Source organism: Pholcus phalangioides, unplaced genomic scaffold (assembly GCF_987345545.1).
Source record: "Pholcus phalangioides strain wild (caught in Gottingen) unplaced genomic scaffold, Ppha-v1.0 ptg000008l_1, whole genome shotgun sequence".
Lineage (NCBI taxonomy): Eukaryota > Metazoa > Arthropoda > Arachnida > Araneae > Pholcidae > Pholcus > Pholcus phalangioides.
The window spans coordinates 60937843-60963484 of NW_028301601.1; the positions used below are offsets into that span (position 1 = coordinate 60937843).

At 37.8% G+C, this 25642-nt stretch overlaps 1 protein-coding gene across 1 annotated transcript in view; it reads left to right on the top strand.

The window, feature by feature from the left end:
• Window positions 1-4495, top strand: part of LOC149084695 (uncharacterized) — a 113771-nt gene extending 109276 nt beyond the window's left edge. Inside the window, exon 5 of the mRNA XM_089235520.1 lies at window positions 3897-4495. The gene's annotated coding sequence lies outside the window, so the exon portion shown is untranslated. The remainder of the gene's footprint in view (window positions 1-3896) is intronic.
• The last annotated feature ends 21147 nt before the right edge of the window (window positions 4496-25642 follow it).

The following is a 25642-nucleotide window of genomic DNA, read 5'->3' on the forward strand; positions in this document are numbered from 1 at the left end:
GCGGCTCAAAGGATTATGGGAAAGAAGGTCGGTGTCGACCTCCAATCCACCCCAAGAAAGATGGGCTTTTTTTTGATGAGCTTCTCTCCCACCTTTTTCTTCCCGACGAGGGGGAAAAAGTTGTCATGCCTGTAATTACCACCAAAGCGACCCCCCAATCTTGCACATGTGAACGGGGCTTAAGTGGATTTGTACGACCCACCTCGGAAGCTCCTGCGAATCAAGTTTGTGTCGTGATACCGATAGCCCAATAATCTCTGGCACCAAGTGGATTTGTGCGTGCGTGTGTTCGTGCGTGCGCGTGTGACCCTTCTTGGATAACCCCCTACAAATAAAGTATGGGTCGTGACCATAGTTCCAGAATCCCCGGCTTTAATGAAAGGAAGATACTTCTAGGAAGACCCTGTGAATCTAAATAATCCCTGGTTGTAATTGGAATTGAACGACCCATCTTGGAAGTTCCTGCGAATCAATCTTGGATCGTGATCCATAGCAAAGAATCTCTGGCTGTAATTATCTTCTTACGACACATCTCGGAAGCCCCTGCAAATCATGTTTGGATCGTGACCTGTAGCTCAAGATTCCCATGGCTGTTAGTAGATTTGAACGACCCATCTTGGAAACCCCTATGACCCAAGTTTGGGTCGCGACCCGTAGGTCAAGAACCCCATCATAACTGTTCACAAAGATTGGCAGAATTTGTGGTCCAGTGCTGACCGTTTTGAGAAAAAAATGAGGTAGAATAAGAATTGTTTTAAATTACGTAAATAAACACTAACAAATAAAAGAGTAGAATAATAATAAATGAATCGTTATAACTGCATCGACCCTAAAAAACAAAGGGTCATCGAAATTAAACTTCACAAACTCAAGGCTGTAAAAGACGTTCCACTGGTCAAAAATTTCAAGAATAGACTCTCCATACAATGTGCTCACCGTTCGCTGAAATAAAAATATAATATAATAATTCGGCGTCACAGATGGCGCCACTGCTCAACATATCGTTCCTCGAAGGTTCAATATACTACGTCCACCTTTGTTTTCAACAAGGACATTCAGAAAACCACACCCACAGCTAGAGGCAAGAAGTCAGGATTAAAAAGGAAACAGATGGCAATATGTTAGGTCGCGCACGCGCGCGCGCACACACACACACACACACACACACACATACAACAAATTCTTGTATGTACCAATCCGTTAGAAATTCCGCAGAGAAATACGTTACTGCCAAAGCCTGAAATTGGCCACTTCGTGAACTGGCCAGCACAGTCGGACCCAGTCAATTTCGAAAATTCGGGCTTTCGCCAGGCCTCTATATCGTCCTTATGTTTCGAGGTCATCACCACGTTGGCGTATTTTTTTGTGATAATTATGGTCATTTATTATTAGCCATAGCGAATCACAATTATTATGCTGAGCTATGATAACCCTAACGATCAAAGGAATCTGAATATCAATATCTTGGTGATCCTTATATAGGGATCGATTAATAGGGGCCGGTGAAAATCCGAATTTCGGACATTGGCGTGATCGACTGAAGTGGCCAAATTCAGGCTTTGGTAGTGACAGATATAGTTCAAGTAGTAGTAGTAAAAAGTCAGAACCAATTCCTACAATAATGTCATCAAATGACTAGTAATGTGTTGTTTTCAGCGCACTTAAGGATAGAGAACATTGTTGAACACCAAGGGGGACACATTAACAGCGCCGTCTTAAGAGCATCATGGCTTCCGGGAAAAATCATTTTCAGATGTTCCTATATCTGGCTAGAAAGATGTGCCTACCAGTTTACGTGCATTTCTGTCGAAACATTTTAACCGGATCTCATCTCATGAGGCTGCTGCTGCACTTGAGGTTCTCGGGACGTGCCCGGGTAGGTCCATGCAATGAGCATCCACTGCATATTGAACAACTGTAAAGAGATCTGTATAGAGCAGGTGTGTCACCAGTCGATACATCTTTGTATCATTACGGCTAGTAAATCCTATGAAGAGTCTGTTATCGGACTCTTTGAGGGTCTTTAAGCTTTTAGAGGCATTGCCAGCCAAAAGCCAGTTTCCACAAGTCATATTGCGGTTTACCCAGTGGTGTCTTGATGGGGTTGAGTGCTCCGAGTCAACCCGAAGGTCCTATTTGATTGGAGAATTTAATGCATTCTCCGATTTCTTTATCATTAAATATTAATTTTCATTAATCTTAAATTTAACATTAGATATAATTTTTTTTTTCAAATAATTCTTTCAGAAAATTATAAAAAATTAGTTATTGTAAAATTATTTCTATCTATGTGTGATTCTGGAAATATTTTACATTGAGTATGAATTTTCATTATTCCTGAAATCATTTTTCATTATATCTGAAATTATATCTCTCATGTGAGTACTGGAATATTTTCCTTAAGTGAATTCAAAACCACTTCTTTCACAGATTCTGGAATGAAATGCTTTCAGTGACAACTTTTTTCCTTTTTTCAGCATTTCTACAGGGTGCATAGGAAGGTGCTTGTATCCTGGAACAACTCGCGAACCGTTGATTCTAGAGAAGCATAGTTCCAATTGGAAAAATTATCCAAATGACGTGTAGTCGTCAAAAATACGTCATATTACAAGGGGTTGCAGAGTTATTAAAATAAATGAAAATTAACTTATTATACGGACACTCCTGTCCTGAAGACCCGATCAGAAATTTGTTGCCCTGTCTCTCGCGGTGGCCAACAAAAAATTATGTTTCCAAGCGCAATATTCGCCGAGATTATTTGAATTCAAAAATCGCTGAAATGAGGAAAAGGATAGCACATGAAGCGTAGAATGATCTTATCCGTTAATATACAGGGTTCTTTAATGCGCATCCAGTGGTTTTCGAATTCACATATCTCAGCGAATATTGCGCTTGGAAACATGGATTTTTTTTTTTTTTTTTTTTTTGATCGGAAGAAACGGCAAAATTTTTACAAATAACTTGAATCCTTTTTTGACTTGCGTGGAAGGACGGGTCCCTTGTGGCCAGCTAATGTGTATGTTATGTCTTTTTCTTTTGTATTCTTTTTGTATTTTTTGCTTTTTTGTATTTTTTACTTTTTGTATTTTTTAGTGTTTGCATTTTTTACTACTTTTCATATTCTATGTTATTTTTCATTCTTTTTATTTGTTTTTTTTGTATGTTGTATTTTTTTCCTTTCATATTCTTTTGTTTTTTGTATTTTATACTTTTTGCATTTTTTGTTTTTTTGTATTTTTTGTTTTTCTGTATTTTTTTTTTTTACTTTTTGTATTTTTCCTTTCTTATATGTTATTTTTCATTTTTTCATGGTTTTTTTTAAATTGTATTTTGTATGTTTTTCCTAGAATTTTCATAATGTATTTGTGTATTTGTTGCAATTACAAAAAAGAAAAAAAAGTCTTTCTAATCAGATTTTTTTTGGACAGGGTGACCAAATAAGTTTTTTTCTTTTTTATTTAAATAACTATGCAACAACCCCTTGCGATATGAATGACATATGTGAGGTCTACACGTTTTTTGGACACTTTTTCCTTGACGTCAAGTATTCCTCTAGGATTAACGGTCCGCGAGTTATTCAAGAATAAAGGGATTTCCTATGCACACTGTATAAATTACGTAACTATGTAAGCCTTTTCATCAGTGGGAAACTGCAAAAAGCTTCGAGGGTCAAGCGTTGGAGACCCCCTGGGATAGTTGAAAAACATGCAAATAAATTCCTCTGGGTTGGGAAAGTTTCACTTCGTTAACCATGAACCTTTGTAAATATACTGTCGTAATTCATTCCAAAAGTAGAATTAGTAGTTTTATGGTATGACCATGTGTGCATCTCTGTGACTGTGTACACATACATGTGTGTTCAGTATAACCATTTGATATGTTTTTCTTCCGAACAGGAATGAATATGCTCATCGCTTTCAAAGTCCTCCTTCCTATCAATAATAGTCTATCAAGTAGAGCAAATGTTATAAATGTATACATACATACGCGCGTATGTGTATATTCGCCCACGGCTTTCATCGTCGAGAGATTTAAAGTAAAGCGTTCACTGTGCAAGCGTCACACGACACCAGAGGCGCCACCTTCTTTCCTTCTTTCTTCGGCCTACACCGGAGAGACACCACCGCTAAGCTTGTCACCTCGATTTTTTTTTTCCTCCCGGTATAATATATCCAAGCTTTCTAGTCAAATTTACGCAATGGATGAGAGTACTTTTTACAACTAGTCATATAAGATCTGTGTGCTATTTTACTGAACGTTCTAAAGTACTCAACAAGTTTTTCGGTTAAGGGTACACGTGCATGTCCGAATGCATAGGGTGCGACTCTGTTCATAAATTATTTCTTTCATTTCGATTCTTTGTAGGGGGGAGCTTGTACAAGTCTCCGTAAAAATTCGGCCCTGCACTTCCATGTTAATATGTGAGACGAGCATTGCCATGTGGAAAGTTATTGTAGATTGCTGTGTGTATCCTCAAATAAACATGCCTCAATGAGTTTGTTTTTCTTTATTGTATTGTCATGAAACGCATGTCTTATTCACAACAAAATTAATATTACTCTACGAAAATGTTCTTATTACAGTAGAGTCTCGGAAGTTTGTGTTTCCGGATAATCCGAGAGACACTGAAATTTTTCAAATTCCCTTCATTTGAGACCCTCTTTTCCCTCCAAGAATCCAACTCCTTTATTTTTTTGTCAGGAGTACTGAGTAGTATGTACTTATAGTACAGCAATTTCAGTTTTGAAGGGACTATGCAGCCCCCTGCTCTATAATTGGTATAATAAAATATGAGATTCCCTTGAATGGACGTAAACCATCAGAACTTTCGGGAAGTGGCCGCTGAGAAAAAGAAGCAAGTTTGACTATTCTCTTCGTAATGGTGGGCATGGTATTGTCCCCAAATTTCTTACGCTAAAACCATTGGAAAGGCAGCTGGAAGCTATCACTGTCTCAGCATCTTGGGCACCCGAGGGGTGTGGTTGGGCACCACAGTGAAGGTTGCTGTCCGGGTCCCAGGTTCAATCCCCAGGGACGCTATACATAAGATGTTTTCCCTAAGGAGATTGGGGTGACCACCGATAGACAGCGCCTTCATTTCCAGCCCATCTCATTTATGACAGTAAATTGCAATATAGTGACATGGCCCGAGTTGGTTTTTGGTGAAGTAGATTATTTTTTCAATCACTCTCTCGTCTTCGCACCCTTTTCACGTTCTTCATTTTTTGAAACATATAGTATAACATCTATGTCTTATTCAAGAATAAAAATACAGTAAATATGCTAGTACTGCTTTACTTGTCTTTTCCCCCTCCTTAAAGTAAAGCCAACAATTTAAAGCATTTCTTATTGTTTTTCGGGTAATTTAAGTTTTTCTATACTTCGAAGAAACCTCGGTCCCATCAACCTCGGATTATCGGAAATCTACTGTATAAACTATATTCATCGAAACTACTTTTATTTTTAAAAAAATCTCCATGATATTTCTTTGAAAAACTTCAAAACATAAACGATACTCATTTCAAATATTATTATTATAAAAGAATCTCTAAGGAAACCCCCATTGCTATGATCAATATTCTATGAAAAGCTTTTCATCACAAACGTCAGTTCATGAATTTTTTTTCCCCCATTATAAACGATCCTGTATGAAAAACCCCTGTCAACATGAACGGCACATAGAGTATATTGTAAAATATACTTCATGAAAACTTTCTTATCATAGAAGATGCTATAAAAGGTACTCTACAAATTATCTTAATATTCTAAGTGACACTCCACGAAAATCTTATTATCATAAAAAAGAGCTACAAGATAATCAAAGGAAATCTCCCTACTATACGTATGGTATTCATCGCAAGTTTCATTATTATTAAAGAAATGTTCGGTGAAAATCTTGATATTATGAGCAATATTATACGAAAATCTTATTCTAAGCGATACCCTGTAGAAATCTCTTCATTATTAACAATATTCCATTCACATAACTGATACTGAACGAAAATGTTTTGATCATAAGAGTCACTATGAAGGATACTGTACGAAGATCTTCTTTTCATAAAAAAATATAATCTGTGGAAATCTTATTACAAACGATACTTACTGCATATCTCATTATTTTAAAAGACACTCTAAGAAAATATTTTTATTGCTATGAGTACTTATATACGGTAGTCATCGCAACTTTCAGTGTCATCAGGGGAAAAATCTATGAGATTGTTTATCACAAACGCGATACTCATCACAGATATAATTATTATTGAAGAAACTCTCTGTGGAAATGTCATTGTAAGTGATTTTCTACGAAAACCTTATTCTAAACGATACTCTTCGAAAATCTTGTTAATGTAAGCGGTTAATGTACTCTATGAAAATCTTCTGATCGCAAGAGATACTGTGAAAGATACTCTACGAGAATTTCACCTTAAAAGGCTTTTCGAAAATCTCCTTATCTTAAAATGTACTCAATAAATCTTATCATAAATGATACTCTATGAAAATTTTATTATACACGGTACTCATCGAAAGTATAATAATAATAACAATTCTACGAAAATCTTTTCATTACAAACGATACACTTTATTGCAGATCTCCATAACTATAAAATAAACTAACCGAAAATCTTACAATCAACAGGTACTCTATGAAAATCTTCTTGCCATAAATAAAACTTTTGAGCCCATTCTTATAGAAGAAGCGCTATGAAAATCTTGTTATAGAAAATATTCTTCGAAAATAATTATAAGAGACACTCTGTGTGATAACGATCTTATTATAAAAAATACTCTAAGGCCACGCATTGGAAAAAATCCAATGACTTTTTCTCACAAATATGGCGGACTACGCCATATATGTAGTCCGCCATATTTGTGAGAGCAAATACGAGGACTGTTCGGAAAGTAAATATAGAACGGCTACTATTTATTCAAACGTTTCGTTTGACAAAATGTCTACTTCAAGGTACTCACTTTTCATGTGTTACTTGTTTGTGTAACTACCACCATTGTCCTAACATTTAATGGGCCTCGGTACTAGTTTCTGTGCATCAGTGCTATAGAAGTTTGCGGCCGGCAACGGGAATCGCATTATAACTTGATTTTTATTACGTCATCGTCATGGATCTGTTGTCCACTAGTAGTTTCTTCTGCTAAAAAAGTGAGCGAAAGTCCCTGGACTCGACGTCCAAGAGAAGTATGGTAAAAAAAATTAAATTTTTATTATTGGTAAAATGGTAAAAATATTAAATGTGTAAACAATCTCAAATATTTGGGCGTAACCATCCAAAAAGACCTCGTCTGAGAATCACACATCAATGAACGCAAACTAAAAGCGACTCGCTTCCATTTTAAAATAACTGAAACAGCAGGCAAATCCTGGGGCATCTCACAAAGCATTAGGAACACCATCTACAAGACGGTAGTCGAGAGATTCTTAGCTCATGGTGCTCAGCTTGATATAAGCATCCAACCAAAAAAACACAACAGACCCTAGATAGCGCACAGAGGAAATTTCTTTTTAACAATAATCGGGGCCTACGACACAACAGCCACACTCCAGGTGATCACAGGCACACTGCACCTAAAGCTCCAAATTGGAGAAGCAGTCTACACAAAAGCGCAGTTAGGTTTAGGAAAACAAATTCAACCAGAACTTCTAGACTTTGATCCCAATAAATTTGAAGCATGGCAGCATTGCTTGCACCACCACCCCTCCTGCTCAACTACCCCAATCGAATTTCGATTGACGGCCACGATATAAAACTAGCAAACACCCACATATACACAGATGGCTCCAAAACCGATGAAGGCGTCGGGACAGATTATTGTGCATACACAAACGATACAGAAAAGCAAACGCGACAAGTGGCGCTAGATAAAAACAATAGTAATTTTCAAGCATAATTGTTAGCGATAGAAGCAGCTGCACAATACGCAACGGGAGCAGAAGAACGAGTTTTAATAATAACTAATAGCCGCTCCTCTTCAAGCACTTCTGTTGACTGTCTTCATAGGGAGAACGACGCGAGTGATTTGATACTTGAGAGCACGTGGCAAGGGGGACACTACTATTAAGTTTTGGTAATTTTTCAGACACAGCCCTGCCTCTTTTGAGGTAACGGAAGTAAGTTGCTTTGCATCAGTCATAACCCCCCTTCTATTACATTCTGCGGATTCAGATTTTTTTCGGGTTTATTTCCAGTTTATTCTGTTAATGGACCGACAAATTCAGAGGGTTGTTAGTAAACATAAAGAAGAATAAAAATTGCAACTTAACATGGTGTCGCAAACAACGTTGAGAGGGTGTAAATCGCGAAAAACGCATGCGACGGTCATGCTCGAACGACAAAAAGTACAATAATAACAACAAAAAAGATTTATTTGATATATTATTACAAGAGTTGTCGGAAGTGGTGGCCGCTGACGTTATTACACAGTCTACAACGACGTAAAAACGATTCCCGGACGCGCTCGAAGATACCAGGTATGCTGTTAATGTCTGCCACAGCGACGACAATCCGCGCTATGATATCCTCCGGTTTGGTGGCTAGGCGTCGCATAAACGAGTGATTTAAGGTGACCCCCACAGGAAAAAGTCACACGGATTGAGATCCGGCGAACGTGGAGGCCAAGCAACCGGTCCTGCGTGTCCAATCCACCCCTCCTTGGTTAAGGAACATCGAGGTGAATACGCACCTCGCGGGAAAAATGTGCAGGAGCACCATCGTGCATGAACCACATGCCTCGCTGCACTGCAGCCGGCACGCTTTGCAGCAATTCCGGGAGGACGTGTTTCAGGTAAAACAAGGTACGTTGCTCCATTCAGGCGTTCGGCCAGCAAGTATGGTCCCCCAAGAGATAATCACCGAGGATTCCTGCCCTCAACATTTACACTAAACCTCTGTCGAGATTTCCACGGTACACTGGCATGCGGATTATCATCGGGAACCCACGAACGCATTAAGCGATTAACTGACGTCCACTTTTTGTCTCCTCTAGACTCAGAACCTGCATGTATTTTTCACCCTTTCAACGTGGTTTGCGACACCATGTTCCGTTGCAATTTTTGTTCCTCTTGATGGCTACTAACAAACCTTAGAGTTTATCGATCCATTAGCAGAACACCCTGTATATATTGCAGTTGGAGTGTAAGTGAGAATTCAGCTATTCCATAGAATAACCAGTTGAAGTGTAAAATTATACACACATTCTGACTACTGGCCAGAACGGCATAAGATACAGAAACAATGCACAAACCATCGACAAATTATGTAATTAAAGTTGTCAAATACATTTTTTTTTTCCTCAAATGAATGTCAAACGCAAGTTAGAAAATTTTTCCGTCGGTGTTTTATTCGAAAAAAGACCCATTTTTTTCCAAGTTTTTCATAATTATGTTGATTTTTAAGTTATATATAAACATCCAAATCAGCCACGTGTGAAGCTCTATAGTCTTTTACAGGTTAACTTTGCAGTGAAGGGAAAGATAGAGACTGTATTCCTTCGCCGCAGAATATAGTCCTTCATATATCGGACGTTCAAGATGTTATTGATATACAGAAACTTCCATTTTTTCTATGACCTTGAAGAAAAAATACTGGAAAATATCGTTTTGAATCGATGTTTATTCGTTTAAAATTTTTAAATTAGAAAATATATATATATTAGTTACAATTATCAAAAATTCGTATCAAGCGCAACGAAATTTTTTGGCGCGATATCCTAGAAATTTTCAACGCTAATATAACTGTTGTGCTTTCTTTCGTTACACAATCACAATCATATATACAGGGTGCATAGCAAACAGGGGTTATGACATTTTGCTGGTGAACCGTTGATCGTAGAGGTATACTTCCAGTTAGAAAAAGCATCCAAATACCGTGTAGTACTCAGATTATGTCGTTCATGTTTCAAGGGGGGGGTGTACAGTTATTAAAACAAAAAGTAAAATTTTTTGTACATTTCCCATGTGCCCCAAAACCCAATTAGAAAGTTGTTGCCCTGTCTCTCCTAATGCCAATAATGACATGAAAAAAATTCTCCATGTTTTAAGTGCGATAATCACTAAGATATTCGAATTCGAAAAACTGGTGAATGTTAGGAGAAAAAAAAAAGAAGCTCTAACTGAAGAAATACCGTTTTATTCGTATTAAACGCTGTTTTTTTTCAAAAATTTTCTCCGTTCTTCAAATTTGAATACCTCAGTGAATATTCGCACTTGGAAACACGGATATATATATTTTTTAATTATCATCAGGAGAGACAGGGAAACAACTTTCCAATTTGGTTTTGAGGCACGGGAGTGGGGGAATATATGAAAATTTATTTCTTTTATTCTAATAACACAAATACAACAGGCAAATTGCCCAACGAGGTGGCTGACTTAAGAACATCATGGATCCCCGAGCCATTTTTTGGAGGCCCTACCTACTACTGCTACACCACACATGCCCCTACCCCCCGCGGAACCCCCAACGAATCGGTACATGCGGGAATGTGCGTGTACGTGTAGTGAAACCTGACGTGAAATTTTTTGTTTCTCTGTAATGCTTGTTATGTGTAGTGCTGCCATCCCCCACCAGTTTTTCAAACTATGAGTGAAGTATTATGATTGAATGACTTATCGTTGTAGGACTGTTGCTCTTTGTGGCGAGACTTTTTAACGGTGGGATCGGCTCGCATTTGCGCCTTGAAGTTGGGAACCACAGAAAACCAACTTCAGCCGACCACCACTGTGGGGTTCGAACCCGGATCCTCGCATCGCGAGTCCGTCACTATAACCACTCGACCACCACAGCGGCCCAATATACAGCCCTTTGCAACATGAGTGACATATCTGAGTACTACACGTTGTTTGGAAACTTTTTCCTAATTGGAAGTATACCTCTAGGATGAACGCTCCGCCAGTAAAATGTCATAACCCCCATGTTTGCTATTCACCCTGTATATGATAATATATGATGTTTGATTTTTATCTTTACGTCGGGACTGCAGAAAATCGTTTCAGAATTGAGAGAAATACATAAAAGAGAGGGTGTACGAGTGAGAGATCACACCGTATTTGCATTTCAGGTGCTGGGGAAAACACGGACATCGCCAACAATCGCCAAAGATTATGTCAAAAGTAAGAAAAGTTGCCGGCTGTTGCTAAAAAATAGCTGAAAAAAATCACCAATGGCATGACATGAAGCTGTAGTGCTGCAAATTGCAGTAGATTGAAATGAGTTCCATGAAGTAAAACATTTATTATGACACACACGAGATAAATACTCTTACCTACAGTCGTTATTTTCATAATAATATTAAGATCATTTTAATCCTTCATTTCAGTGAATGCAGTCAAACCTCGTTAATGAGCCACTCTTGGGAGAGCAAAAATATGACTTATTAAGCGGAGTGACTCGTTAAACGGAGTAAGCCATAGCTTGTGCCAATTCATGCCTGAGGACAATTGGGACTTCTAAAAAGTGACCCGATAAGCGGAGTGACGTGTTAACCGGGTGACGCACTAACGAGGTTTGACTGTAATTATAAATTCTGGTTTTCTTTGGTGGTATACTATGTGAATTAACGGCGCATATTTGCGAAAAAGTCAGAATGGCCAAAATTACGCGAAAACACAGGGAATCCGTTGAATACCGGAACGTATGGTCACTCTACTTAATATGATCCAGATATATAACGGACTCTTTTCATACGATAAAATTTATCACAATTAAAGCCATTTGGAATACCTAGCGTTACCAGATTCGTAAACTGATAAAGGAGGGCACCTGTGCGCGCATTCTTGGAAACATCACTTTTTCCTATTTTTTGCAACAGATGGCGCCTCTATACTGACGAAAAACCTGTCACCACTCTAGAACCGAACCGCTAAAAAAAATCAAAAACAGAAGAAAAAAATGGAACGTGAAACGATCAGTCCTCCCTCCTCCCCCCACCACTTTTTTTTTTGCTTATAACGAATTGTTCCCACCATCTGGTCAATTTTATTGCTCTAGCATGGAGCATGGCGAGTTTTCGTCGGACAATAACCTTGTATTTTGTTACTTTTTATTGGCATTTCTGAAAGCTTCCATTTTGCCTTTTCGCTCAAAAGGGATTTTTCTTCCTTTTGAAACGTTGCTTTTTTTGTCAGATGTAATTTAGCCATATGGATCAGCATTGAGCATGGCCCCCACATCCTTTGCCACAATGCAACTTTAAAATTCGCTAATTTTGTAACGTGTTCTTTGTTCCCACCTAAAACTGCCGACCCCTTAAATTTTACCGCCTGGTAGTCCCCTCACCTGCCCCCCCCCCCCCACAAGTTACGGCCCTGCGTATGTTATTATTCTCACACGTTTTCACACGCTTTGACCGACGCAACCAAACTTTCCAGACGAATCCAAGTAGCCTCCAAGTAGGGCAGATGCTATTCTAATCATGGCCCAGCTTGCCCCAGGATAACATTAAAAAGGCAGTCGGGGAGAAAAATCTGGGAGAAGAAAAACCACAATATCCTTTTTGAGACTATCATTCTTTACTTTGAGAACATCATTTGGCTGATTTTTGGCTATTTTTTCGAGGATATCATTCAGCAGCACATGCTGTGTACCGAGGGGGTGGGGTACCTGTTCCATTCACAAATAAAGAAAATAGAATGCAAACAACACTCAATGCTGATTCATTGAGTGTTGTTTGATAGATAAAAGAAAACAACTTTTGAGGTTATATAAAGAAAGCGCAATTCATTAAAAGCAAGGGGAGACAAATTGTTGTTTTTGTTTTTCATTTTTGCTCCAACTCATGATGTCTGTGCTAGACATATGTCAAAATGTCGAGATGTTTCAAGTAAGACTATCGTATAGGTTTTTGGCCTTAACCATCCATCCCTCCACCTGGTCTGAAATTCTGAAGGGAAAAAATTTATCAATTGACAGTAACATTAAATGAGCTTGACAGCTGTATGAGCGACGTATTGCTTTTCGCAGATTATATGACGGTTCTTACTTCACAAGCATGTACTATATCATTAATATCCGTTCCTTTCTTTGTTGACAACTTATTGGGTGAGTTCAAATAACGTTTTTCATATCTAGAGAACGGATTATACGCAAGTGCATACGAGCATATGCATTTGCAAATTTTGACAGTATTCAGTATTAATGTATACAAATGCAAAGAATTGAAGAATGCGGAAAATATCATATTTTCTTCACAATTTATCGATATTTTTAAACATAAGCAACATCACTGATCGAATCCACCACCATCCTAGGCTGAAATTTGAGCAAATTTTCTGGTAAATTTAAATATAATTTATTGACGATTTACCTTATTTACAAATACGAGCTGGGGATTACACATAACCACCGCTAAATGCAAAAAAAAAAGTTTATTAAACTCCCAAAAATGGTTGGTAGCTATGCATAAATGCCGGTGATTATGCATAGCAACCGTATTCATCAAACAAATGGGAACCAAAAATTTGCCACCAAAGCTTCAGTTCATTAGCGAATGAACACAACCAATTGCAGTTATAAGAATAGAAGTTGTAGGTATTTTTTTTTTTATGAATTATTCGTCGGATATTAAGAGGAATTATATGAATTTGTTCCATTTCATAGGCCAATTCAGATAAAGTGGTAAACGCGGGGATATTCCTAATAAGGAATTTTGATCAGAGATTGCCCGTCAACAAGTTTGTGGTAATTGCATTTTTGAGGATGGAAGACAAATTCAACAGTTCCATAGCAGTGAATATTGATGGAGTTCCACAAAACCAAATTACCTTAGTGTCGATAGTTCCGAATTTCAAACGCTATGAAACCCCTAATTTATTTAGAGGTGAGATTTATTTTTAAGGTGAGAGCTTGGAATACGTTTTCCACTATGACATTATATGGTAAAGCAATTTTTTTCCTCTTTTGACGAAACGTCAAATTATGCGCAGATATTCTATCTCCTCATTATTTTCAACGTCTCACTGAATATGTCTAACTTACCCTCCGATTGGAAAATTAATAAGATAATTTCCATCCATAAAAAAGGTTCACTGTTCCACCCTCGTAATGTTAGACCTATCGCTATCACCTCCTCTTGCTGCAAGCTCTTTGAACACATAATTGCCAAGGAAATCCGTACTCGGGGTCGGGTATGAAAAAGTAAAAAATGCAAATTCATGCCTGTGATGGCATGACACCACCTCTACACGATTAACTTTTTCTTTCCTAACCAACATGGATTTAGATCATCGTTATCTGTATCGACCCAGTTAACACTTTTCATACATGACTTAACAGACACCATTGACCTTCAATCCGATATCATTTTCCTAGATTTTTCTATAGCACTTGACAAAGTGCCCTATAATAAACTTCTACTAAAACTCTCAAACCTTAGTCTAAATTTTCAACTGCTTAAAAGGGTGGAGGCCTTCCTCATTAACCGTAGCCAGTATATCTCATTCAAAGGCCAGAAATCCCCATTTCTTTATGTCAAGTCTGGCACACCCGAGGGTTCGGTCCTCTCGCCATTGCTATTTCTAATTTATATAAATGATCTACCCGACTCCATAAACTGCCGTATCAGACTCTTCGCTGATGATTGTGTCATTCACAAAACAGTGTCCAATTTTTCCGACCAAGGGAGAGAATCTCTCCAACACAACCTTAACATTATTTCCGAATGGTGCTCTACCTGGGAATTGCACCTCAACTCCTCAAAATCAGTTTTATGAAAGTTACCTGTAAAAGAATTCCCCACGATTTCCCTTACTCGATAAACAACTCTCTGATCTCTGAGGTTTCCCATTATAAATATCTGGGCATTATAATCTCTTCCGATCTCCGCTGGAACCTTCACGTTGATTGTATCTTCAATAAATGTCTCCAAATACTCGTTCTCGTCGTAATCTGAAAAACTCCACCCGTCATGTCCATCACTTGTGCTACCAGATATATATTCTCCCTGCTCTCTCTTATGCCTGTGAAGCCTGGGATCCCCATACCCAAACCAACATAGACAATACGATTACGACAATACAATACGATTTCTACAACATAGACAAATTATAATCTATCCAAAATAAGTCCACTCGCTTCATTTTAATTGTTGGTCTTCGTCTGTCTCCATATCGGAGCTCAAACGCCAACTCAATATCCAACCGCTCTCCTCTAACTTTAACTTTTCTCTTCAAAATCCTCTATGGGTTTTTTAATATCGACAATTCCAACTTTCTAATTAAACCCTCACATTTCTCCGTTCCGTTAGACTCAACCATTCCCAAAAATTACAGCTCCTCTTTGCCTCTTCAGATTGTCACAAATATTTAGCTTCTCTCTCCCAAGAACTATTATCGACTAGAACAACCTACCACCAAATATTGTAGATTGTACTACGATTTCCGGAAAAATTTTCCTGTCATACATAACTTCCGCATCCTCTTGTATAGGTCTCGGCTAAACAATAGTGAATAAATAAATAAAATATTTATTCAATATTGAATAATTAATTAAAAATAAATAAATTATGGGCAAGGAGAGTTTGCATCGAGTTGATGGCTCTCTTCGTGGGGAGAACGACGCAAGTGATTCGATACTTGCGAGCACGGGGCCACCGCTGTAAATCTTCGCCTCTTTTGAGGTAAAGGTGCCTTGCGTCAGTCCGGAGCGGTTCTATCGACCTACCAAGGAGAATTTAATGCCAAACAACCACTGCCGTGAATGTAGCATTGGTGATATCGAATTGTCTTATCTAGATGTTAGATCACTTATAAGTTTAAAGCATAATAATATATGTATTAAAAATACTTATAAATACAGCAACTGATATAGGCTAGGCAACTAATAAAATAATTTTTTTTTTACATTGTCTTTTGATTGATTGCTTATCGGATTTGAATAGATTACTTCTGTTGATAGACGTTATTTGATTCAGCTTAGGACTTACCAGGCGGGACAATAGATGGCAGCATGTTTTTATAGATCTTCGCTTTAATGTAGGGTTTCTGTCCGTCCTCGATTTCGGTGTCATTTCAATTGTTCTCTTACGTTTTAGAAAATTCGTCCTTTTGTCCTCCTTTTCAGGTTTCCGGTTTTTTTTTTTTCAGGTTTTTTTTTTTTCACTCTGAAACATATAACTAAACATCTCTTCATTGACATGAATGATTGCGTGTGTGTGTGTGTTTTCCCCCACACATTTTTACACGCTTTGAGCAGGGCAATCGAAATTCACAGACGATTCCATAGTTGCCTCGAAACAGTCGAAACAGGGCAGATAATGTTCTAACCATGGCCCAGCTTGCCCCAGGATAACATAGAAAAGACAGTCGAAAACACCATTGTTTGCTCACCAACAGCAGATGACGTGTAATGAGGTAGAGAAGGGTTGCATATTCCATTCAGAAATAAAGAAAATAGGATCCAGACACTCCTCTCTCCGTTCAACAAGACCTCCGTTTTATACCCTTTGAGCCATCTTCAGCCTCAAATGGAGCAGAGGAAGGCATTTTCAGCTGCGATTCAGATCGGCAGACGGATGCAGGGCGATGTATCTGAGCATCATCCCGTATTTTACGGGACAGACAAATTTTCTCCATTTTATCCGGATGTTGAGAGGGAGCGATCGCCTCTCTCTGGATGCGCGCTTCCTCAGACACACGCAGATGGAAAAGATAAGTTCTTAGAATGTCCAGATTACTCAGTTTGGTATTAAGATTGTTGCCGTATGCACTCGAACCATTGCGTATCTAGAAAACAATTCCTTGGTGGGAAATGAATTATTCTGGCTCATAGGATTGATTTTGATTATCACAAAGCAAATTAGCTCTCGGCGCGGCTGTTTCATGCTGGTGCACACATACCTAAAAATATTCTCGTATGCGGAATCCGTGTTCGTTATCCGAGGCAGAAAAATATCGAAAAAGAATCTTCTTTAGCTGAAAGAATCGTAAGCCGAGATATCATCAAAAATCTTCGAAGTTCTCGAATATAAATCGTGAGAAAATCTAATAAAAACTTATTAAATTTATTGAGACCTAAATAATATCCTCCAAACTTAGAATTTTTCCACGTGGACCGATTTTCGCCAATATTATGAGAGACCGTCCAAACCAGCGACCATTTTCTTCAAGCCCTTCACGATCAATAAAACACTACTCTGTGGGAACTAGCTATGCTGTGGGTTGGCAATGGCAGAAACAATTTGTATACATCTGTTGTTAACGTTTATGTATTCTTCCACAATTTTATCCATCCAAAAAACAACAAATTAAATTTAAATTATTTTCTCGTAGAAACAACAAAATAACAATAAACTTGGTGTTAGTGCAAATAAATTTAATCCAATAATTTGATCCAAATTTTACATGTACGGGAATAGGAATGATTTTCTTGCTTCCAACATTCTTATGCATACGGAGATGGGGGAGTGGGGGGTCTGAACGGGCCTTAGCTCAGGCCGGCAAGTTCCGAGGAGTGGGAAAATTTCTGGAATGAAGGGTCACGAAAATTACACTAGAAGGAGCGAAATGCAGCGAAACCTTAGATTTGCCTCTACTTAGAATAAGTAGATGTTGAATACTATTCAACTTCTTTTTACTATTTTCATTAATGATTTTTGTAAACTTGATATTGAAGGTGAAATAATTGCGTTCGCTGATGACACGGTTCTTCTCTTTTCTGCTTCTGATTACCAATCTCCCCAAAATACTGTTAATAATGATCTCCTAAAAGTAAGAAAATCGGTTCCGCGCTAACAACCTCCAAATTAACGTTACTAAAACCAAGTTTATTAATTTTTCTTTAATTCCTACTGACCAATCTGGCGTAAGTATTACTTTCCATGACATCAACTGCAACAATGATTTTTCTTGCACTTGTCAAGATCTAGAGCAAGTCAGTACAATAAAATATTTAGGTTTGCATATTGACCAAGATATGAAATGGAAATCGCATATTAAATATTTATTAAATAAACTTAGATTTATGCTTTACAAATTTTACTACTCAAAACAATGTTCAACTAACACCTTTTTATTAACACTCTTTACTATGCTTTTTTTCCATTCCCATCTAATGTACGGTCTTCTTGCTTGGGGCAGCGACTACCTTACTAATCTTCAACCAATCATTTCTATTCAAAATAGAATTTTACGGTTTATTACTAATGATTATCACTCGCCTACATTTGCCCTTTATAACCGCCTACAAATATTACCCCTTCGCCATCTTTATTTTTGCAAATCACTATTGCTCATTCTTAAAAATCAGTTTTCCTTCAACCTTAATACCACTCGCTCGTCCTCAAGAATAAATAGTACTTACACTCTACCACTAATACACAAAACAATAGCTAGAAAACACTTCACATATATCATTCCAAAGTTCTATAATTCACTTCCTTTAAATTTCGATACAAATGTCTCTCTGCCTACCTACAAAAAATTAATTAAATCCTATCTCTTATCTGAGACTAACATAGAAAAACACTTTTGAACTTTTAATTATGGTGTATCTATATTTAATTTGTTATTTTTCCTCTGAATTTATTTGTGTGTATATATGTGTATATACAGGGTGATCAGCGATTAAGCCCTTATTTCAAAATTAAATATCTCTACAACAAAGATCAATAGAATTATGCGGTAAACGGTACGTTTATTAGCAAAACTGTAAGAATGTTGTACAGAAATTTCGAAAATTTAGTTTTTTTTTTAATTTTTGAAAATTAAAAAAAAAAAAAACTGGAGATTTTGGGGTTCCGAAAATCCTCATTTGTGTGAAGAGAAACCACTGCATTCGTTTAAAGTTACTGCATGGGCTGCGGTATGCGCCATGTGTGCTGACAAATTGTTCCAAAATTGTAACGTCACGTTCAGTAGTAATCGTTTCTCGCACGAAGAAGGGGCCGAGACTCGCCTAAAGTACCAAAGGATGTTTAGAGGTGTCGCGAGTTCGATACTCGGTTCGTCCTTGTCAGAAACCTTTCCTGACACAAGGGTACAACAAAAACGGCGACTTGACCGCAGCAAAAAATTGCTACCGCAGGGGGCCCCCATCGAGGGGTTAGCGTACCAACCTCTCGATGAGTATAAGAAACAAGCCTGCCGTTCGGAATCGGCAATAAATTGTAGGTCCCGGTCTAATTAGCCCTCGTGTGCAGAAAATGACAGAAGTGGTGTGACAAAAATGATCAAATGATCGAAGGGGCCGATAATGCCTCTGGCGCATACTGCAGCACATGCAGTAACTTTAGGCGAATGCAGTGGTTTCTCTTCACACAAATGAGGATTTTCGGAACCCCAAAATCTTAAGTTTTTTTTTTTTTTTTTTAATTTTAAAAAATTAAAAAAAAACTGAATTTTCGAAATTTCTGTACAACATTCTTACAGTTTTGCTAATAAACGTACCGTTTACCGCATAATGCTATTGATCTTTGTTGTAGAGATATTCAATTTTGAAATAAGGGCTTATTCGCTGATCACCCTGTATATATTTTTTCTCTTCATCTTGAGCTTACACGTCCTCAGCACTTTTCTTTTTAACCTTGTAAATTTTTCCTCCACGTTAATTACTCAAAACACCACCACCACCATGGTTGTCACTGTTTAATTATATATCTTGTTATGATATATAATTTAGAGTTTAACATACATAGTTCAACAACAAAATCTGGTCTACACGCTGCACAACTATGATATCCAATGGTCTGGCGTGATGCAAAATATAACAATATTTGACGATTGACCAAGATTTGTGCTACAATCTAGATACGAATAATATTGAAAAACATCAAATTATGTGAAATAAGAGAAAAGCATGAAAGACGTCTATATTTCAGACCAGTGATTTTCTCAACAATTCTGAAAACAAGAACCAGTAAAATGTCTGAAACAGTTTGACAGACCACTTGTGTCCCGTGTTATGGGGCCCTGTAATTTTCGTTGTTCTGATTTCTTTCTACATTTGTCCCGTTTTTTTCAATGATACTTGTTTCAATTTGATATAATTACGAAAGTCGCAATACAGCGTTTTTATAATTACGTGTATAAATTATATTATAGTAATCACGGCAGAAATTACAAATATCATCTCACATATATTTGTCAGGTTTGACATTTTTTCGCCATTTTTCAGCAACTTTAATTACGACCGGTGATTCTTTCTACTTTTGGCAACGTTTTTTTTATGGCAATTGCCGATGTCCCATATTTTATGGATTTTTTTTTTTTTAAATCCCAGTCTACCGTTTTTTTCTCAATGAAATATGGTCATCAGATCATTTTAATTTTCTTTTTCGTGAAATACTGTGCATTTTTGAAAATTGTGATTTGTGTATCAGCCCTTCATTTCCCTCACCTTCAACAATTTTAACAGTAATTAGCACATTGCATTTAAAGCCATAAATTGTCATTTTTGTCAAAATTTTGTGATATCCTGTATTTAATATTGCAATTTTCTTGCGTTCTCCACGATGACGATGTATGGAGAACCAAGGTATGAACGTGTAACTTTATTTGAATCTATCTGGATATTAATAATATCGATTACAACAGTTTAATCACTTTATTCCAAGTCTGCCTGCGGGCCACCTATGCCATCGTCGTTGAAGAAAACCTCTGGTCTGCGGACCATAGGTTGAGAAACACTGTTTAAGACGATTTTCATGACTTTCGTGCTTTTGTTTGCATGATATGCAAAAGAAGGTCAATTAAAATATTCCGAATGCCAGGTCTAGATAGTCTAAATCAGTGATTCCCAACGTGGGCGTTAATGCCCCCCTGGAGGGGCGATGGAATGTTTCTGGGGGGCGGTAGAAGCTACGGGTTTAATATAGGATCCTATGGGTTAGATTGCGTTGGGGGGAGATGGGAGAAAAAAAATTTCTGAAGAAGGGGGCGATGGGACAAAAAAGGTTGCGAAACTATGGTCTAAATCGTGTAGGTTGTTATTTATTTATTTGTAGTGCCATCTAGTGTACAAATTATGACTTAAATTATTTATTGATGTTTTTCAAAAGATGTCAAAATTTTTTTATTTTTTCAAAATTAGTCAATAATTTGAAAAAATATATATTTTTTTAATATAAAAAATGCAAACTAGCTTTTAATATAGCAATTAATATTATTTCTACATATAGTTTTATATATAAATATAATTTTATTTCATTTCTGTCTTGTCGATTGCGTCTAATAACTCGTGTAAAAGTTAAGGTCGTTACCCGATGGTGGCGACTCAGATTCTCATAATGTGGAAATTTCGTTGTGGATTCATGGGTCCTACCCTTATCCCCCCCCCATGCTTAAAAAAGGATATCCGAGAGAAACTGACGTCCAGCGCTCGCAATTACTATACGTGTCTATAATGGGCGGAGATGCGTGGGGTGCATTGCCCCCCCCCCCCCTCCCCAGCGTTAAAGGTGGAGTCGACTGATCTAATGTATATATGAAATGACATCATCATCTTGCCCCCCCCCCCAGACTTCCAAATCTATCTCCGCCTATGCTGTCCATTCTGCGAGCTCATGCGCATTAGAGACAAATAGATGTTCGAAAATTGGTGTATTTAATAATGAACGGCTGGCAGCAATTTGTTGAGCAGTTGGTATCGAAGATAAACGAAAGGTTCGTGGTTCAAAATCCCACTCGAAACCCTATTCCGCACTTTTACTTTATTTCTTCGGATGATTCTTTGTGTTTTCCTCCGAATACACCGTGGGAAAACGATGTTTATTCAGGAAGTGGAGGGAACCACTGACTCTGATATTCGGATTACCGAGAAAAATAATTACAATACAATCACAAAACCTCAAATACTTTCATTTTACTATGCGAAAAGTAATAAAACGTGTGTGTGGGGTGGATGGCTGATACACGCCATTCCCCCCGCAGCAAGCGCATCGTGACCCCCACACACCTCCAAGGATGTCGGGATGTTTAATAACAGCTTTGAGTGCACGTGAAAAATAAAAAAAAATAACTAATTATTCAAAAAAATTAAGGATGTAAGGTGAAACAGGGGAAAAAAATAGCGTTACGGGTGGGATTCGGACCATGAACCTTTCGATTTCACGTCGCCGTCGTCGTACTAACGGCTCAACAGCTGCAGCTAGCCGACACTAATTAAATATATCAGTTCTCGAACATCTATTTATCTCTAATGCGCATGCTCTCTCAGAATGGACGCCTATGGTAATCGCTAGCGCTAGACACACGTCACTCTCCGCTATCATACGAAGGTTTTAACAACTGGATGTTGCGAAGATATATTTTGGAAAGAGAGAAAATTCAACTGCCCCTGCGGGGAATCGAACCCACGTCCTTTCACTTTCTGGGTGAACGCCCTAGACTACAGAGGCGCCGAATCTCTCAATCTTTCCTTGGAGCTCGTGTACACTGAAAGGGACCGTACATGGACGGCCGGACCAGACTCAGGCCAAGCTCACAACTGCTGACGCTGCCACCAGATGGCGACTTACACAAGGATGACGTCACTCGCCGCTATCATACGAAGGTATTAACAACTGGATTTTGCGAAGATATATTTTGGAAGATAGGACGTTCACCCGAACAATGAAAGGACGTGGGTTCGATTCCCCGCAGGGGCACTTGAATTTTCTCTCTTTCCAAAATATATCTTCGCAACATCCAGTTGTTGAAACCTTCGTACGATAGCGGAGAGTGACGTCATCCTTGTGTAAGTCGCCATCTGGTGGCAGCGTCAGCAGTTGTGAGCTTGGCCTGAGTCTGGTCCGGCCGTCCATGTACGGTCCCTTTCAGTGTACACGAGCTCCAAGGAAAGATTGAGAGATTCGGTGCCTCTGTAGTCTAGTGGCCTAGGACGTGGGTTCGATTCCCCGCAGGGGCAGTTGAATTTTCTCTCTTTCCAAAATATATCTTCGCAACATCCAGTTGTTAAAAACCTTCACACGCCAATCTCTCTCGGATGTCCTTTTATAAGTATGGGGGGATGGTAGAGCCCCAGGTTTTTTAACCCATCAGCAACGACGTTTCATCTTTAGGGGTATAAAAATCCGACCCCTAGTTATGACATTCATCATCGCGAGTTCTTGTAGTGGTAAAATGTCCTATCTATGCTGTTTTGACGACAGTAAAATCGCAATAATAGCGAATGTCGAATACTCTAATGCAGTGGCCCCAAACTTTCTGGAACGTGACCCCCCCCCCGCCCCCACTTTAGACAAGAACTTCACTGGCGACACCCCTTAAAACATGGTGACCTATGTCCCGTTTTCGGTGACATTCTTTAGTTTTTTTGTCGATGAATGTCCTTTAATTTCCGTAATCAGTGATGAATGAAATCGAATTACTTTTCGATATGTAAATAGCAGAACTGTTTCATTGTGAGATCTCAAACTATCCACATGTTTTTTTCAAGTTTGAATCCTGCTTACTTGTGTCATCAACACAGCCGCAAGTTAGGACGGAATGACTATCGTAATGGTTTCAGCGTGCGTAACCAAACTCATGGTCGCCATTACCAAACGCAGGGCCGAGTGTAAGAATATTTTCAGGTTATTTTTGCAGGAAGAATAATTTTTTAGTTGATGTGTTACATCATTTTGAATATTCATAACATTTTGTTGTGGCACAGCCACTCTTGCTCTCTTTATACGTATCATTTTTCTCATACATATTTTCTACAAAAGCGAGCACCCTGTTTACTCCCCGTATTAATTTCAACCACCCTGCCGGTCCCGATATATTTTTGAGCTCTCACAATATTTTTTTCAGTGACTTTAGTTCTTCATCAAAAGAGCTTCATAAGCGACACACTGGCGTTATTAATCTTCCATAATATAAAACATATAGGGGTTTTCCCATCCATTCACACAATTTCCTCTATACATTCACATCACTCGCGTTCTGTGCTTATAATTTTCAAAAATATTTTAAAATTGGTTGATTCGTTGTGTGTTCTTGATTTCTCAATCCCCCATAAAATGATATACTGATTATTGTGCATGCAGAATTTGATAGCATTACACTGTATGATGAGAGATGCGTAAATTTTGCAAAAATATTTTTTTATAAAATTTCGCAATTATTCGTAATAACGAATTTCAAATGAAAAATTTCACATTCGTTCACATAAAAAAAAAAAGATTTTAAACGGGCAATATATCTCGTTAATACCGCTTAAAGGGTGCTGAAACTGCCACTTGGTCATAATTATTGCTACCAATATATGCAAAAACTGTCCACAGAATTCACCATACCTCAGACGAGCCCAATGACTTCCGTTAAAAAGTTTTGGGCTGCTTTGGGAGAAGAAAAGTATGTTTTGGAGCATATTAGAGAGAGAGAAAAATGATGATAAAAACAGTAGCTGACGATAACCTCAAAGCAATATTTACCGTTATTAGTAAGGAAAACAAAATTAATGTCAAGCAATTTCCCTCTCCTTGGTGCCAAAACTCCCTTGGAATCTACATGAGATGTATTGAAAAATTTGCAAATATTCAGCTACATCAATTTGGAGTTGCTCTTTTGGGCGCATCCATGTCCGCATGTGTTTGACAACCTTTCTGAGACTTATATATATATTATATGATTATTATAAATGTAAATTACGAGTCTATACAATGCAATTATTCAAGAGACTCTTGCATCATTTAAAATTTCTATCTTTTGGGAGGCTTTCACGCAAATCTCGGCGAGAAATTGGTGTTCGGATTGTTATGTTTCTCATTTTTCCTTAGCTTCAAATCGCAAAGATTCCTTATTAAATATATTCGTGCGATTTCTCGGTTGTGTTTTGGCAACAGGGTGTTGTAGCTATAGGAGCGGATAGTGATGAAAAACAAAACATTTGGCGGATTATATGTGTGAACAAAAGACATTCCGTAAACATTAACGCACACGTAACAAATCCCCGCGATATTTTTACGAGATTTTTTTGACCTGAAGTACCGAGGTAAGTGAGGTTTAGACCCATATGGGTGGGTGGGTGGAGGGATTCATCTAATAATTAATATATGAATGATTATAATCGAATAATTTTTTATTATGCTGATATAAAATACAGGGCTATTTCTATACTCTATAGTCTATATCATCTGACTTAGTTTTTTCCCTTTATTTTGAATATTATTAAGAAATAGAAATAGTTTATTAAGAGAAGAAAAAAAATAAAACAATATATATAAATATTTAAATACAGTATTCTACTCAAGGGATCGCTTGATCCGTCCAGAGTATACAAACATAAATTTTTCTGTGGTGGCAAACACTTTCATATAGGCTACTAACAAGTACTAAGCAAAATACAAGTATAGAAATAGACAAATATTTCAAAGGCCTAGGTGACACAACACTGTATACTGGGGGCCGAGAAGTACCTTCCTATTGTATATAGGAAGGTACATATGAATTAATAATTTGGATATATAAATCGCAGTAATTATGCTACTAAGTACTGTAGTCGAAACACAAGTCAATTGTCATTCCCTATTCATCAGGTATACCACTCCCTAGGATAATATAGGAGTAATTTAACCCTTTGCGGTCCAGGGTTTTTTTTTCGGCACTTCGGTGGTACAGTTGGTACTTTATAACGCGTCTCCTCTAATGAGGAAGACCTATGGATGTTTTAAACCTTTGATGTTTTTGTATAGTTATGAGTTTTGCAGTGAAGCCGAA